Source organism: Bos indicus x Bos taurus, chromosome 12 (assembly GCF_003369695.1).
Source record: "Bos indicus x Bos taurus breed Angus x Brahman F1 hybrid chromosome 12, Bos_hybrid_MaternalHap_v2.0, whole genome shotgun sequence".
In the NCBI taxonomy this organism is placed as follows: domain Eukaryota; kingdom Metazoa; phylum Chordata; class Mammalia; order Artiodactyla; family Bovidae; genus Bos; species Bos indicus x Bos taurus.
In genome coordinates this window covers 13307778-13324380 of record NC_040087.1, presented here as the reverse complement: position 1 = coordinate 13324380, position 16603 = coordinate 13307778, and the positions used below count along the sequence as shown (strand labels likewise).

Below are 16603 nucleotides of genomic sequence, written 5' to 3'. Positions count from 1 at the left end.
TGTCTGTGGCCGCATGCATCACAGCTGCTGATGTGCCCTCGCCTGGTAAAAGCCACTGAATGGCACTGTGACAATGCCACGCTCCATTCCACACCAGGTGCAAGGTCCCACACAGGACGGTGACACATGCAATTTACATACTCAGTCTGAGGATAAGTATTATTTTCAATGATACACTATGCCAAAATACCCATCACCTCTTTCATCAGTATAAACTCCAGCAATAATGTGCCTGATAGGATGGAAAGAGAAAAGGGAAGGAAAAACCAGAAGCCTCGCTGTAAATGTGTTTTATTTGACTTTGTTGTCAAAAGACCATTTTTGCTGCAGTGTCAAATAACTCCCAAACATAAACTCTGATAAGTGACCAGATATCCAGCATGACACCAACCTAGGACACCTGTCTTTACAGGAACGATAGAACTGGTATATCTCATAGACGTCACCGTCAGACTGCCTTCCCTAGATTCCCTAGTGGTGAGCAATGACCTTTTACCCGGCTGTGTATGCCCAGCAGTTCTGAAGTTTGGGTTACTAGAGCTAGGATAAATACACTAACACCCAGACCACCTGTAAAGGAGAGAAACAGAGAATGGATTTAGTAGGTGGAGGAGGGGTAGGGTGGGTTAATAGCAGAGAGCGGGAAAGGCCACACCAATTCTAATAATACAACCTCTGCAAAGTTGAGGCAAGAAGCCAGCTGTCTGAACAGTAGAATGATCACCGATTACCCTTTGCTTACTAGCATCAGTTTTAAATAAATCCTCATTCCTATGCAGTTTATCATCCCACTGGGCAGGGAAGATTCGATCCTTAACTCTCACAAGGAATATAGGAAGGCGTTAGAATAGGGGAGGGCGTTCGTTTTTTCTGGCAGTATCTTTTCCAAGAAGCCCTTGTTAAAAACAAGCACGCAATCATGTGGCTGAGCGAACAGGACATGTCCAACCTTACACAGGTAGAAGTGGGCCGAGGTGTGAAACCACTGAGAGACAGACAGACAGGTGTAGCATGTGGGGACACCAACACCAGCTTGTTACTCCTGATCAAGGCTGAACCGGATCACGGGACTGAGATCTGCAGCCATGGTGGGCTCCCCAATGCTGACCTGGGGGTTGAGCTTCCAGCCACAGGCAGTGCTGAGGACCACAGGCTTCTTCCTGCGGAGCCTGTATCTGTATGCGCCACATCACATGTGGAGAAGCTGATGGGAATGAGTACAGGTGACCCTCGAGTGACGTACATGTGATGAAAAATCCGAGTGTAGCTTTGCAGCTGGCCCTCCCTGTCTGGGGTTCCATATCCAAGCATGGATGATGCCATATTGTAGTACAGTATATGTGAGTGGACCCACACAGCTCAAACCCGTGTTAGTCAAGGGTTCACTGTATTCTGTCCAGGCAAGCGGATTTACTTTCTCCCTCCCTGCAAAGGAGAGAATGAAGGGCCAGAGCAAGGCCAGAGATTTTGGAGGAAGATCCCGTCTCATGGAAATCATAGAAATGCAGATTACTCTCATAGACACCGCTTAGGCACCTCACCTGTACAATATCAAAAGTTCAGTTCTTGCTTTTAATCTTCAAACCTGCCCCTCTAGGGTTTTTCTTTCCCATTTTACTAATTCTCAGACTCAGATCCTGTTGAGTACTTTTCACACCCACCATCTCCCACCACCAAAGCCCATCTAGGCTATCAGGAAATCCCATTGTTTCAGCATTCAAATTGGCCCACTTTTCTTCATTTTCACTATAGCCTTTCAAGTGCAGGCTGCCTGAACGATGATGGTGTCTGGGAGTAATAGAAACCCCCCACCAAACTTGATCTTAACAAATGGAGAGTTTTCGTTCTCCGTACGGTGAAACCCAGAGTGTTGGCACTGGTTTGGTAGTTGAAGAGCGCCAGGCCTGAGGTTTCTGTGATGTTATTAGCTTTCTTAGATAGTTGTCTAAGAGGTCTGCTGTTTCTCCTGCCATCACTTCTTTTTTTACTAGCTGGAATCACAGAAGAAAAAGGAGAGGAGGAAAGAAAGAGGAAAGGGCTGTACCTTTAAAACAGAAAAGCAAAACTTGCCCAAAAGTCCCCAGCAGGCTTCTATTTATGTCTTGTGCAGAAGCATTACATGTGGCCATGCCAAGCTATTTATACAAGGAAAATGGGAAATAGACTCTTTTGACTGGACCCATTTCCCTCCAGAATAAATCTGGAGTTCAGGTAAGGAAGGAGGGGAGAATGGCTGCAGGCAGACATTTTGCAGTTTCTGCCATGTGTGATTCTTCCCTTTGCACCTTACTCCAGCTCAATCTATTTTTCACACATCATCTGACATAATTCAGAGCACATCTTCTCCACTGAAATCCCTTGAGTAGATTCCCATTGCACTTAAAATAACATTCATCTTCCCAAGCTCACTGTGCTTGCCTCTTCTGCTTCAGCTTTCGCTCGACTCATGACGCGTCATCTCCATTGGCCTTTTTCCTGCTGAGCCCATCAAAACTCCCTCCCATCTCTGAGCCTCTACACATCCATTCCCTCTGTCTGATGTTCTCGTCCTTGCAGTCTGCAATCTTGAATCCTTCTCATCCTTTCAGTCCTGGCTCTAAGACCATCCTATCAGAGAGGCCTTCCTGATCTCCCCTCTCCTAGCAGGCTCACCATTCATATTTCATCAGTCCCTCAGAGCACTTATCCAAATGGGTGCATACTAAGTCACTTCAGTCGTGTCTGACTCTTTGTGACCCTGTGGACTGTAGCCTACCGGGCTCCCCTGTCCATGGGATTCACCAGGCAAGAATACTGGAGTGGGTTGCCATGCCGTCCTCCAGGGGGATATTCCCGACCCAGAGATGAAACCTGCATCTCATGTCTCCTGTGTTGGCGGTTGGGTTCTTTACCCCTAGCACCACCTGGGAAGCCCATCTAAATGGGTATAATTTGATAAATTGTCTGGTTATGATTATTATAAGTGTCACAAAGGAAAATGTATGTGTCTCTTAGTCACCGATGTGTATCAGGCGCCTGGGATGTGGAAATATGCAAGAAATAAATATTCCATGGGTGAGGGAGTGAGTGAATGAATGAGTGCATTGCAAAGAAGACAGGAAGTAAGCCTGAAACAGTGAGCTAAGACGTTTCTAGGAACCTCCCAGAAGAGTTTTTCACCAGTGGTAGTCCTGTCTGTGGAGTTTTCACCTTGCATGTGTAATCAAACAGACCGAATAGAGAGCTCACCGTTTCTAGGAACCTCCCAGAAGAGTTTTTCACCAGTGGTAGTCCTGTCTGTGGAGTTTTCACCTTGCATGTGTAATCAAACAGACCGAATAGAGAGCTCACCGTTTCTAGGAACCTCCCAGAAGAGTTTTTCATCAGTGGTAGTCCTGTCTGTGGAGTTTTCACCTTGCAGTGCTAGTCCTGTCTGTGGAGTTTTCACCTTGCATGTGTAATCAAACAGACCGAATAGAGAGCTCACCAGCTATGCTTTTGTTGCAGATCGTTATATTTTACCAGACTTGGTTGCAGGCCAGAGGATATAAGGAGAGTTGAGGTAGCAAAATAAACACCAAAGTTCACACTGACATCTCCCACTTGTCACCGTCTGACAGCCTGTGCATTCCCCATCTCCCTGTTACTATTTAAGAGATTCCTCCATAACCCTGTATTTTGATCCTGGAAGTATTTCGGCAGCCAACAGAGACGGTGAAAAGCCCAGGTGAACTTGACGGCCCCCAGGGCTGTCCAAGGGCTACACGCCTCAGCCGGAAGCCCTGAGAGGCCTTCGAGTGAATCATCAATAGCCAGGACCCTTGAGGGTGACTTGAAAATATGCAGATCCTTTCAATGTGAGCCTCAGCTGGAGTTACACCTCTGAGATAGAACAGGCATTGCACAGCTCACTGAACAACCAGAATTTTCCGTTCATTTCTGTGTGCTGTTACAAAGATGACAATTCCCCAGATGCAAAAGGGATCCAGATTCTAACATGAAATTCGTCATGAAAATGTTAGTGGTAACCTGGCTAACGTGGTAGGTATGTGTACATTTCATCCGCCTTTGAATTTTGAAACAGATCTTGTTTCAGGTCTGGTGGAGTTAATGTTTCTCGGTCTCCACCACATTTTCTGCTTCCCCAGCTGGCTTCAGGCTGAGTTTGGTATCCATAGAGCTGCCTCTAAAGTAATAGCTGCTGAAGTCCACAGCAGTCTTCATACTTGTCAAATTTTCCAAAAGCAGAACCAGTCAAACCCCCCATTTGTCGGCTTTAATATTCCTGGCAGACACTGCGAGAGTCACATTTGGCTTTCTCCTTTAGAATTAGATTAAGATTGTAAAGCACTAAGATTCAGGAATGACATCTCAGCTTTGACTCTGCAAAGTGGCTGGAAATCTGCTGGTTACTTGGCAGTGTCTTCCTCCCACTTAAAAGATCCCCACAATTGTTCTAGCATCCCATGGGAGCCTTTCTATTAGAAAGCCAAGTCTCAGGGAGTTGTTCATAGGTAGTTTGGGAGCAGGTCTATTGTTGAACTAACTTGTTACAGTAAGTGGGGTTGGTCTGGCATTGAAGGCGGTGTCCATCTAACAACTTCCAGGAAAATTCAGGTATATTCCAAAGGTCCAAGTGCAGTTAAAGTGTGAATGCCTATATAGATTTTGTTGAACAGGGAAAGGGAAATTGCATGAAATGTTAGTCCATTAAGCTGGGTTGAATGCATGTATCTCCTTGCTTTGCGGATCACATTTGTCCTTGTTTTCATATTTGAACAAATAGCATTTGCTCAAAGGGGAAACAAAATCAAGAGCCATGAATAATAATATAAAGTTGTGATTTATTTCAAGGTCTGCATCAGAGGCCAGCAGTTACCTTCTAGCTTTGTTGATATTCAGTTCCGCCAACATTTATTTAAGTTCTGACTTTCTTCCTGTCTCCAGCCTTCACCCCAGGGTGGGCTATGTAATTATAATCCAATGGGCATTGTTTCCATGTGGGCCCTGGTGTAGCATGTCAAAGGGCAGCAGCTAAACCCAACCAAGAGTTTGGGGAGTACAGCATCCACTCGTATTTTGGATCATTTTCCACCTCTGACCATGAATGTGCAGTTTTCCAAGATGTTTAGGTGAGAGCCTCCTTTATCCTGCTGGGGCCCCTGGGTCTTTCCCTTTCTTTCAAGGCCAGCTGGATAGATTCTCATTTACTAGATATAAAGAAAGGGAAAAAGACAATTCAGTGCAGGTGAATCATCTCATCCTTATGCCATTTTATTCTCACATCATCCTTTTTTCATCTTTATGTCATCTCTTAACCTGCCCATTGAGCAGAAACTCCTCCTGGTTTCCCAAGTGAGAGACTTTCAGGTTTTGATCTTCTTCGCTTTTTAAACATTAATACCTCCAAGGAAACTCCCCATAGGCCTGCCTGAGTTCAGTTTTTCAGTTATGAGCAAAGCTTGTCATTTCAAAGCTCAGAGAGAAACTGTTTATAAAGTTGAGGAAGCATGTTCTACGGCTCTCAATTATTAATATGCATGCCAAGATGATCAATTGGGCATGCCTTGTTACAACACGCACACACGTCTGATGAAAATTTAAACACTCCGTGATCATGCCACTCTGGGACTTTCCCAGCACACTCCTTGGTGAGAGAGTGCCGGGGTCCTGCCCCGGCTGATCCAGGGTATTCGAAGCGGGGACGGCGTCGGCGACCTATTTATTTAAATATTTTATCAAAGATATAAAGAGTAATAGGATGAGGATAGCTCAGTAGGAAAATTCAGTGGAGAAAAGAGGCTGAGTAGCTTGGTTTACGCGGGAGACCAATAAAACTTCAAGACAAGAAGTTTGCACCACTTACGTAGGCCGCAGGCGTCCTTCCGTTCTCCCGAAGGAGAGGAGACACTGAGGCCTCCCCGGTCGGATCTTAGAAGCCCAGGCATAATTAGTAAGCATGGTGGGTTCCGCGCTCCAGATGGAGACTCAACCAGAGTGAGAGAGAGAGCGACATGGGGAGACCAGTATTTCGAAAAACTGATCCCAATTCTTTATTTTCCATGGTCTACTTTTATACACTGAGATGTTATGCAAAAGTCACGTGGGGTCAGCAGTCCTGACTTTTATCAAAGTCAGGTGCTTCATACAAATGTATACAGAGGTCTTAGGGGTGTTACATCATCTTCTGGCCAGGGGGGCCTGCTGACAATTTACGACCCTCTCCTTGTGACAGCGGTCAGTCAATCAGGACACTTATTTCTCCAGGGCTGATTATTCTCAAAACAGATGCCACCCAAGTAAAGTTACATTCCTACAGGGTGAGGGTGTAGTGGGTTTTAGTTAAGGAAAGAATTTACTTAGCCTAAGGTCTAACGTGATTAATATCAAAGGTTAATTCTATATATTCATTAATGTGTGTAAAGGCAGGGGATATGGAGACTTAGCAACAAACATTGGCTCAACAAATGAAAAACCCTTCACCAACACAATTTCTAATTAGCCCATTATACTTATACTAATAGTTTTCTAACTTCTCTAAAGAACCTGTTTTTAGAGGGTTTAAAGCATCTTGTGCCTCTCACGGTTGGGAGGCTGTGAGCGATCACATGTGGCTGGACGAGCCTGTCAGGCAGGCTAGAGAACCTTCAGAGGAGTTTGTAGGTTAAAACACTCTTATCACGCCCAGGAATTATTATTAACTGGAGCTCTAGGTTAACTCCTTCTCCGAAAGAGGTGGTGGGGGACAGCCCCCCGTAAAGTCAGAGGTGTAGGTAAGAGCACAAAGTAGTAAAGTAGGCAGGCTCTGGTTATGGGGGCAGATGCTCGAGGAGCTCCAGGGGGCCTCCTGAGGCTCGATCCCGCCTTTGCGTATGTCGAGCCTCCTTCCTCATGACCTTTGTCACGGGCGGAGTACCTCACTCTGGCCCCCAACAAGAGAGGAGACGGGGAAGGGAGGAAGGTGTGGAAAAGGCAAACAGGAAGCAGATGGTGATGGAGAAGGGCCTAGTGATACTAAGAATATGTGCCATCACGGAGGGCTTCCCTGGTGACTCAGCGGTAAAAAAGCTGCCCGTCATGCAGGAGAACTCTGCTCCATGTTATGTGGCAGCCTGAGTGGGAGAGGAGTTTGGGGGAGAATGGATACATGTATATATGTGGCTGAGTCCCCTCACCTTTCAGCTGAAACTGGCACAGCATTGCTAATTGGCTCTGTGCACGTGCTCAGTTGCTCAGTTGTGTCTGACTCTTGGCGACCCCTTGGACCGTAGCCCCCCAGGCTCCTCTGTCCGTGGGGTTTTCTAGGCAAGAATACTGGAGTGGGCTGCCATGCCCTCCTCCAGGGGATCTTCCCAACCCAGAAGTCGAACCCAGGTTTCCCACATGGCAGGTGGAATCTTTACCATATGAGCCACCAGGGAAGCCCAAGAATACTGGAGTGGGTAGCCTATCCCTTCTCTAGGGGATCTTTCCGACTCAGTAATCAAACCGGGGTCTCCTGCATTGCAGGTGGATTCTTTACTGACTGAGCTATCTGGGAAGCCCCTAACTGGCTCTACCCTAATACAAAGTAAAGTTTTTTAAAAAAAGAGTACATGCCATAAATATTAACGAGCAGAACAGAAAAGTAGAAATTGTTGAGTGTCAGACCTGGAGGGGGGACTTCAGACACTTGTGGGCCCAAACCTTCTCATTTTAGAGAAGAGAAAACTGAGGTTCTGAGAGCAGACCTCTTGGGCCCCCACCATTTAGCAGTCTGTGGGTAGCTTAGAAACCAAGACTCAGCTTCTCAGACAGTTCACTTTCTTTGTGTGATGTGTGTTCGTGAAAGCTGAAAATGATGAGAGGAGGATGTTATAAATATGAATTTATAGTTTGCAGGTGGGGGTAAAGAAGTGTGCTGGCATCACACCGAATAGAAATGCTACAACATGGTTAGAAAAGGAAGTCTTTGCCTCTAGCACAACCCTCTCTCTCTCACCTCTACGCTTGGACCTCCTCCCTGTCTCTTGTCCGATAAGAACCAAAGCTCCTATCGCACCTCCTCGGTGAACTTTTCCTGTCTTTTCTACACATAACCACCACCCTCTCTCCTCCCTTCTGTGGCGCTTGTTAATACTGTCCGCTTGAGCATTTTATGATTTTCTAAGCATCAGGTTTTGGGGGTTTGGCTTGTTCCTCTAGCACGATTTTCGGCTAACCAAAGACAGAGTCCATCTGCTGTTCTCTCTTCTCACCTCGCTGTACCACTTTCAGACGTGATACTTGTAAGCACCTCAGTACAAGTGTTGGTTGTTGATCAGATATGGTAGACGAAACTGAAGATTGGAAATTGCAATGGAACCTGTTAACCTAAAACTCATTCTCAGTGTTGGATTTTGAGGTAAGCCATGATCTCATCTGACTTTGCTCTAATATACCCTTCCCCTTAAAAGTGAAATACACAGAGTGTACCGTAGTTGAGAATTTTGTAGAAGTAGTATTGTAGCACTGTTATTAATATTGTTTTAACCTGCCGATTGGAAAGGTTAGAACCATCATGCAAATTTGCTTTGTACCTTTATGATAGGGAATGGCATCAACCTCGTCTTAGATCTCAAAAACAGTGGAAAGACTTTCAACCAGGCACCAGGAGATCCTGATTTGAGTCCCAGCTTGATCATAAGTTAGGCAGGTCACTTTAGGCAAGATCCTGAAGCTCCTTGAGTCTTGTTTCATCATCTCTATGGGGAAAGTGTTCGACCAGACGATCCCGTAGGATTGTATCTTCCCACTCTGGAAGTACCCCCTGTCCTTATCCTATCAGCCGGCTTCCCAGGTGACTCAGTGCTAAAGAATCCTCCTGCCAGTGCAGTGGACGGGGGAGGAGGGGTTCGATCCCTGGGCCAGGAAGATCGCCTGGAGTAGGAAATGGCAACCCACTCCAGTATTCCTGCCTGGGAATCCCTGTGGACAGCGGGGGCTGGCGGTCTACAGTCCACGGCGTCACAAAGTCGGGCACAACTGACCACACACGCGTATTGTATTGTATCAACAGCTTCAGCCCCTGAACATCCCTGAATGTCTGCACACGGCCAGCACCTGCCAGGACCCAGCCAGGATGTCAGTGGCTCCTGAGCTGATCACAGAACAGAGGATCGGCGGGTGCCCCCCACCCATGCCTGTCCCCACTCTGCCCCACTGCGGGTTACAGCTCCAGGTGGCACTGTGAGCTTTAAGCCACGTTTGCCCCCTGAGATCATGTGTGACTACTGATCGGCCAAAATTCATATCAGAGAGGCTGCACCTTGCATCTCCTCTGGCACGTCCTCATCTGTTTTCTTGACTGAAATCGTAAAAGCCTCTGGTGTCTGAATGAATGATGACACCCATCCACGATATTTACAGGGTCCCTATTAAGTGCCAGGTAGCGCGCAGAGGGCTGGAGTGAAATGTGAGGGGTGTCTGATCTCCCTCTAAACCCCAACCCCCCCCTTTCAGGCAGACTGGCATCCTTGTTCACATTTCTCCCGCCTAAAAGGCTTTCTCTGAAATCATTTCCTCCTTAGGAACTTCTGAGCCAAACTTTTCAGTTTATTATTAGTATTTTTTTAAATTTCCACCAAGGGAAATTTGGCTCCCATGTCCCTGCTGTCGGGAAAAAAAGAGTTTTATGAAGTGTTAAAATGTTTTCCCATGTCTGTGGTCGTCATCGCTGTTGTACATCCTTGGGAAGGAAGTTCCCCATGACTGCCTTAGCCACTCGCCAGGTTTTCTGCTTTTCCTCTAAATTACACAGATGGCTATATTTTCTAGTGTTGTCAGTGCTGCAAATGAAAGTTTCATTAAAAAAAAAAAAAAACCTCTTGGCTCTAGGGGAAAAACTATCCAGAGACAATATCTTTTGTAATAACTTCCCAGTCAATGATGAGCACAGTTTTCTGTTCCATAGGACAGCAAAGCAGATAGCAGAAGTTTCTAGAAATTTGGCAGAACTGAGTTGAGCCTTTTTGGTATCGCCTCCGTCTGTCTGTCTGTCCTTCTATGCGTGCTCGGTCATGTCCAACTTTGTGACCCCCATGTAGCCCGCCAGGCTCCTCTGTCCACAGGATTCTCCAGGCAGGAATAGCGGAGTGGGTTGCCATTTTCCTTCTCCAGGGGTTCTTCCTTGACCCAGGGATAGAACCCAGGTCTCCTGTGTCTCCTGCATTGGCAGGCGGATTCTCACTGCACCACCCGAGGAGGCATACCTGTTCCTATATATATGGTTGGTTAAGTAATACACTATGATATTGGTCTTTCTTTTAAAATGTAAGGATAGCAAAAGATGAGAGAGAAGTTATGTGTCACACTCTGGAACAATGAAGAATTTTAGAGGGCTATATTTTAAGAATTAACATACAAATGTTGCGTGAAACACAGAACTTCAGGAAATACTAGATCTAACTCTCGGGCGCTAAGGATGAAAGCCTTTCCCCTGTTGATCCGAGCCCAGTTTCAGGGTCTGGGAAAGAAACCACTTCCCAGGGCAAGGGGGAGGGGAAGAGGAGGAGAAACGGGGGCAGGGGGCTCCTGTGAGGAAACAGCCTCTGAGCTACTTTGGAAAGAATCACACGTTTAAAAGAAATATCTTTTACCAAAGACCCTTTAAAGCCACAGGACCTTCACATTAGATCTGAGGGAAAGTGAGGGGCCAGGAAAGTTCCTTGAAGGCCGACGCGTCCGTAACTCTCTGTGCAACTGAGAAGGGAGTACAGGTTAGTATGTGTGCTCAAAGAAAGGACAGCGTCCCATGCGGCTGGTGAGAGCGCAGCCACAGACGGCGGGAGAGCTCTGTTGGAGGAGCCAGGAGGCTCAGGTGGGCCTGCCCCGCTCAACAGGTTGGCATGTGAGCTGAGAAGCCATTTGTCCCTTCACAAGAAGTTTGTGGGTGTCTATGTGGTGGGACGACAGGGATAGGAAGGATGCACGGGGCTGACTGGTCCACCTCTCTTGACCAAGGGATTCAAACCGGGGTAGGTTTCTGCAGGCTGCGTGGCTGCTGAGAGGTGGAGCCGCAGCCTCAGCCACGCAGCCTCACTGCCCCTCCCCGCCCTCCCAGGGTACCCCGAAGCCCTCCGCCACTCCTAGACCCCTAAAAGCTCTCACCCAGCCCTGCCTTGAGCTTTCCCGGCCGAGGCATTTGTTCAACAACAGTGACAAACAGAAGCAGGACAGATTTTCTTAACAGATGAAAGCACGTGCTGGCAGACAGGCAAGCAGGGGCCCACTTTCCAGACTCTCAGACTTCCTTGGTGTCTTTCAGATTGGAGAGGGCTCAATGCAGTTTCTTGTCCCATCATCGTTGTTCGGTCGCTCAGTCATGTCCGACTCTTTGCCACCCCATGGACCACAGCACACCAGGCCTCCCTGTCTGTCACCAACTTCTGGAGTTTGCTCAAACTCACGTCCATTGAGTCGGTGGTGCCATCCAGCCATGTCATCCTCTGTCATCCCCTTCTCCTCCTGCCTTCAATCTTTCCCAGCATCAGAGGCTTTTCTGATGACTTAGAAAGAACTAATGACTTAGTTCTTCACAACAGGTCGCTGAAGTATTGGAGCTTCAGCTTCAGCATCAGTCCTTCTCACATCCATACATGACTACTGGAAAAACCATAGCTTGGACTGGATAGATCTTTGTGGGCAAAGTAATGTATCTGCTTTTTAATATGCTGTCTAGGTTTGTGAGAGCTTTTCTTCCAAGGAGCAGGCATCTTTTAATTTCATGGCTGAAGTCACCGTCCACAGTGATTTTGGAGCCCAAGAAAATAAAGTCTGTCACTATTTCCATTGTTTCTCCATCTATTTGCCATGAAATGATGGGACCGAATGCCATGATCTTTGTTGTTTGGATGTTGATTTTCAAGCCAGCTTTGTCACTCTCCTCCTTCACTTTCATCAGGAGGCTCTTTAGTTCTTCACTTTCTGCCACAAGGGTGGTGTCATCTGCATATCTGAGGTTATTGATGTTTCTCCCAGAAATCTTGATTCCAAACTTGTGCTTCATCCAGCCCAGCGTTTCTCATGATGTACTTGCATAGAAGTTAAAAAAGCAGGGTGACAGTATACAGCCTTGACGTACTCCTTTCCCAATTTGGAACCAGTCTATCGTTCCATGTCCGCTTCTAACTTGTTTCTTGACCTGAGTACAGGTTTCCTATCAGGCAGGTCAGGTGGTCTGATATTCCCATCCCTTTAAGAATCTTCCGTATTATGTTGTGATCCACACGGTTAAAGGCTTTAGCATAGTAAATGAAGCAGAAGTAGATGTTTTCCTGGGATTCTCTTGCTTTTTCTGTGATCCAGTGGATGTTGGCAATTTGATCTCTGGTTCCTCTGCCTTTTCTAAATCCAGCTTGAACATCTGGATGTTTTCGGTTCACATACTATTGAAGCCTGGCTTGGAGAATTTTGAGCATTACTTTGCTAGCGTGTGAGATGAGTGCAGTTGTGCGGTAGTTTGAGCATTCTTTGGCATTGACTTTCTCTGAGATTGGAATGAAAACTGACCTTTTCCCGTCCTGTGGCCACTGCTGAGTTTTCAGAATTTGCTGGCACATTGAGTGCAGCACTTTCACAGCATCATCTTTTAGGACTGGAAATAGCTGGAATCCAGATGAGCTGAAATTCCACGACCTCCAGTAGCTTTGGCTCGTAGTGATGCTTCCTAAAGGCCTGTTTGACGTTGGACTCCAGGGTGTCTGGCTCTGCTGCTGCTGCTGCTGCTAAGTCGCTTCAGTCGTGTCCGACTCTGTGCGACCCCATAGACGGCAGCCCACCAGGCTCCCCCATCCCTGGGATTCTCCAGGCAAGAACACTGGAGTGGGTTGCCATTTCCTTCTCCAATGCAGGAAAGTAAAAAGTGAAAGTGAAGTCGCTCAGTCGTGTCCGACTCTTAGCGGCCCCGTGGACTGCAGCCCACCAGGCTCCTCTGTCCATGGGATTTTCCAGGCAAGAGTACTGGAGTGGGGTGCCATTGCCTTCTCCGATGTCTGGCTCTAGGTGAGTGATCACACTATCGTGGTTATCTGGGTCATGAAGCTCTTTTTTGTACAGTTCTTCTGTGTATTCTTGCCGCCTCTTCTTAATATCTTCTGTTTCTATTAGGTTCATATGCTTCTGTCCTTTATTGTGCATAAACACAAATATTTGGCTTCTTTGTGTTAGAAAATTCTACTTACTTAAAGCTTTTCTCCAGCTGTTGTTAAAGTCGTTCCCGCCTCCTTTGACGTTTTCTGCCACCTCCGTTCCAGCAGTTTTCATACTGGGGTTCCTTGGGGCTGTAGCAGCATCTTTGGCGTTTTTTGTCTTCAGCGCCTTGTAAAAGGTCTGGCACTCCCCAGTGTTCATAAGACTTGGGCTTATAGTAGAGATCCACATACAAATGGTTATAAATGCATGATGTGAAGTTGCCCAGATGCTGTTTCCATTTCCAACTTTACCACTTGTCAAGTATGTGACTGGTAACGACACCTCTCTGTGAATCTCAGTTTCTTTGTCAGTGAAACAGGCATAACGATAACTCTTGCCTCAGAGAGTTATGGTTGTTCATCGCTCAGTCATATCCAACTCTTTGCAACCCAATGGACTGCAGCACACCAGGCTTTTCTGTACTTCACTGTCTCCCAGAGTCTGCTCAGACTCAGGTCCATTGAGTCAATGATGCCATCCAACCACCTCATCCTCTGTTGCCCCCTTCTCTTCCTGCCCTCAGTCTTTACCAGCATCAGAGTCTTTGCCAGTGAGTCGGCTCCTCACATCAGGTGGCCAAAGTTTTGGAGCTTCAGCTTCAGCATCAGTCCTTCCAGTGGATATTCAGGCTTGATTTCCTTTAGGATTGACTGGTTTGGTCTCCTTGCAGTCCAAGGGACTCTCAAGAGTCTTCTCCAACACCACAGTTTGAAAGCATCAATTCTTTTGTGCTCAGCCTTCTCTATGGTCCAACTCTCACATCCATACATGACTACTAGAAAAACCATAGTGTTCAATATATGGAGAGTTGTTGGGAAATTTAAATGAGATAATATTTTTAAATCAGAGATTCTCAAACTTTTATTATGTGTGAGTATGATCTGGAGACCTTAGAAAAGAGCGTTTGCTAGACTGGTGGTTGCCAGAGACAGAAGGTGGAGGTGCAAGAAAGTGATGAAGGCAGTCAAAAGGCACAAACTTCTAGTTATAAATAATTCCTAGGGATGGAATGTACAGCATGGCAACAATAGTTAACAATACTGTATTGCATACTTTAAAGTTTCTAAGACAGTAAATCTTAAATATTTTTCATCACAAGAAAAAAATATGATACCCAGGTGAGATGATGGATGTTAAGTAACCTTGGGGTAATCATTTCACAATATCTACCTATAGGAAATCATTATGTTGTACACCTTAAATTTACATAATGTCAATTACATCTCAATGAAACTGGGAAAGTGTTTTCAGAAGAATAAGTTGCTGGACCCCACCCCTAGAGTTTCTAATCAGTAAGTGTAGGGGCTCCTTGCATTTTAATAAGTTTTCAAGTGATGCTTATGGTACTGGTCCAGGATCCACATTTTGAAAACCACTGTTTAAAATCAAGTGTAGTGTCTGCCCAGTTAAGTCTAAGTAAGTAGAAATAGCCAACAACTGTTGTCTGATTTTCCCAGCACCACTCATGGAGTTGATGGTGACCCAGAGGAAGGCAGGGTCACCATTTTGAAGGTCACAAAGAAGAAGGGACACCCAGAAACTGTATCTCTCCCCTTCCTGATGAATGATAGACAAGCCGACCACTGACAAAGGGGCTGTTGTGACAAATCTGTAGGCATCTTTCTATGATTCATAATGGAAACTGCAAACGTAGATAGCTCAGATTCAGAGCATTGGTCATCATGTCCTTCAAGCCTTTTCTCATTGATCAGGAATGGCAGAATTTAAACACTTGATTACCAGCTGTTGACATGGGATAGGAAAAGAATCTGAAAAACACTTAGTGGGCAGAAAATTGTAATGAAACTTGGTGATAGCACTTAAAAATTCAGATGTTCTTTATCTTTTTCCCACTGCTAAGAATCTCTTATAAGTATACCTGTGGCAGATTCATTTTGATATTTGGCAAAACTAATACAATTTGTAAAGTTTAAAAATAAAATTAAAAAAAAAAAGATATTTACGTAAGAATGTGCCAGAAGTTAGGTCTGAGGGTGTCCACTGTGGCCTTGTTAATTATGCACATAAGGCTAGATTTCCAAATACGACCCTGTGGAATTCTCCAGGCAAAAATACTGCGGTGGATTGCCATTCCCTTCTCCAGGGGATCTTCCCAATCCAGGGATCGAATGCAGGTCTCCTGCATTGCAGGCAGATTCTTTACCATCTGAGCCACCAGGAAAGCTCAGATATAGCACAGTGTATATAATAGCACTTCTATGTAAGTTTAAAAAGGTTGCACATAGAAAAATACAAGTGTGTACTCTGTGTATAACATTTTCTCTGGAGGGATAGGCTCTTAACAGTAGTTTAAAGAGAGACACAGAACGTACTGAACAACACAGAGCTCAGCCACATGTTCTGTGATGACCTAGAGGAGAGGGATGGAGGGAGGTTCCATGCATATACAAGCAGGAAGCTGTATATGTATACATATAATTGATTCAGACGGAGGGAGGTTCAAGCAGGAGGCTGTATATGTATGTATACACATAATTGATTCAGATGGAGGGAGGTTCAAGCAGGAGGCTGTATATGTATACACATAATTGATTCAGATGGAGGGAGGTTCAAGCAGGAGGCTGTATATGTATACACATAATTGATTCAGATGGAGGGAGGTTCAAGCAGGAGGCTGTATATATATACACATAACTGATTCACTTTGTCATACAGCAGAAACTAACACAACATTGTACAGCAATTATCCTCCAGTTAAAAAATATAAGTAAAGAAGTAAAAAGAGACACTGAGTGGGAAGTAGTCAGGATGGGGAGATAGACTTTGACTTTTCAGTTTATTCCTTTTTTCGTATATACATATATTACTTTCATTTAGTCCAAAGGGATAATCTAGACAGGGTGATTTATTGGATCTTAAAAAGCCTAATGAGTTCTATATATTGTAAGGAACCATTAAAATTATAATAGTCTCATGGATTTTTGTTATGTTACTTCCCTGAATCTTTGAATAGATGCATTAAATAAAGGCATCTACAGTTCTCTGAAATGTAGTGGGATTTATACACAGCTTAAAAAGTCACTGTCCAATATCCTAGCATTTATTTGAACAGTGTCACCATTTCTTGCTTGCTTAAAATTTGCTAAAAGGATCCTTTTCTTTTTCCTTTTTTTTTTTTTTACAATTTGATCAGTATGTGTTTCTTCCTAGCCCCATCCCATTCCCCCCCAAAATCGGATTTTTTACCTCATCCAGACAGGAAGTTCAGAACCGTGGCACCTGCTGGTGATGTTTGGGCTGCAGGTGGCTCAGATGGTAAAGAATCTGCCTATAGAGCAAGAGACGTAAGAGACATGAGTTTGATCCCTGTGTCGGGCAGATCCCCTGGAGAAGGAAATGGCAACCCACTCCAGTGTTCTTGCCTGGCAAATCCCATGGACAGAGGAGCCTGGCA

At 45.4% G+C, this 16603-nt stretch overlaps 1 protein-coding gene across 4 annotated transcripts in view; it reads left to right on the top strand.

The window, feature by feature from the left end:
- ENOX1 (ecto-NOX disulfide-thiol exchanger 1) overlaps positions 1-16603 on the top strand; it is a 343215-nt gene that overhangs the window by 174183 nt on the left and 152429 nt on the right. The window lies entirely within an intron of this gene.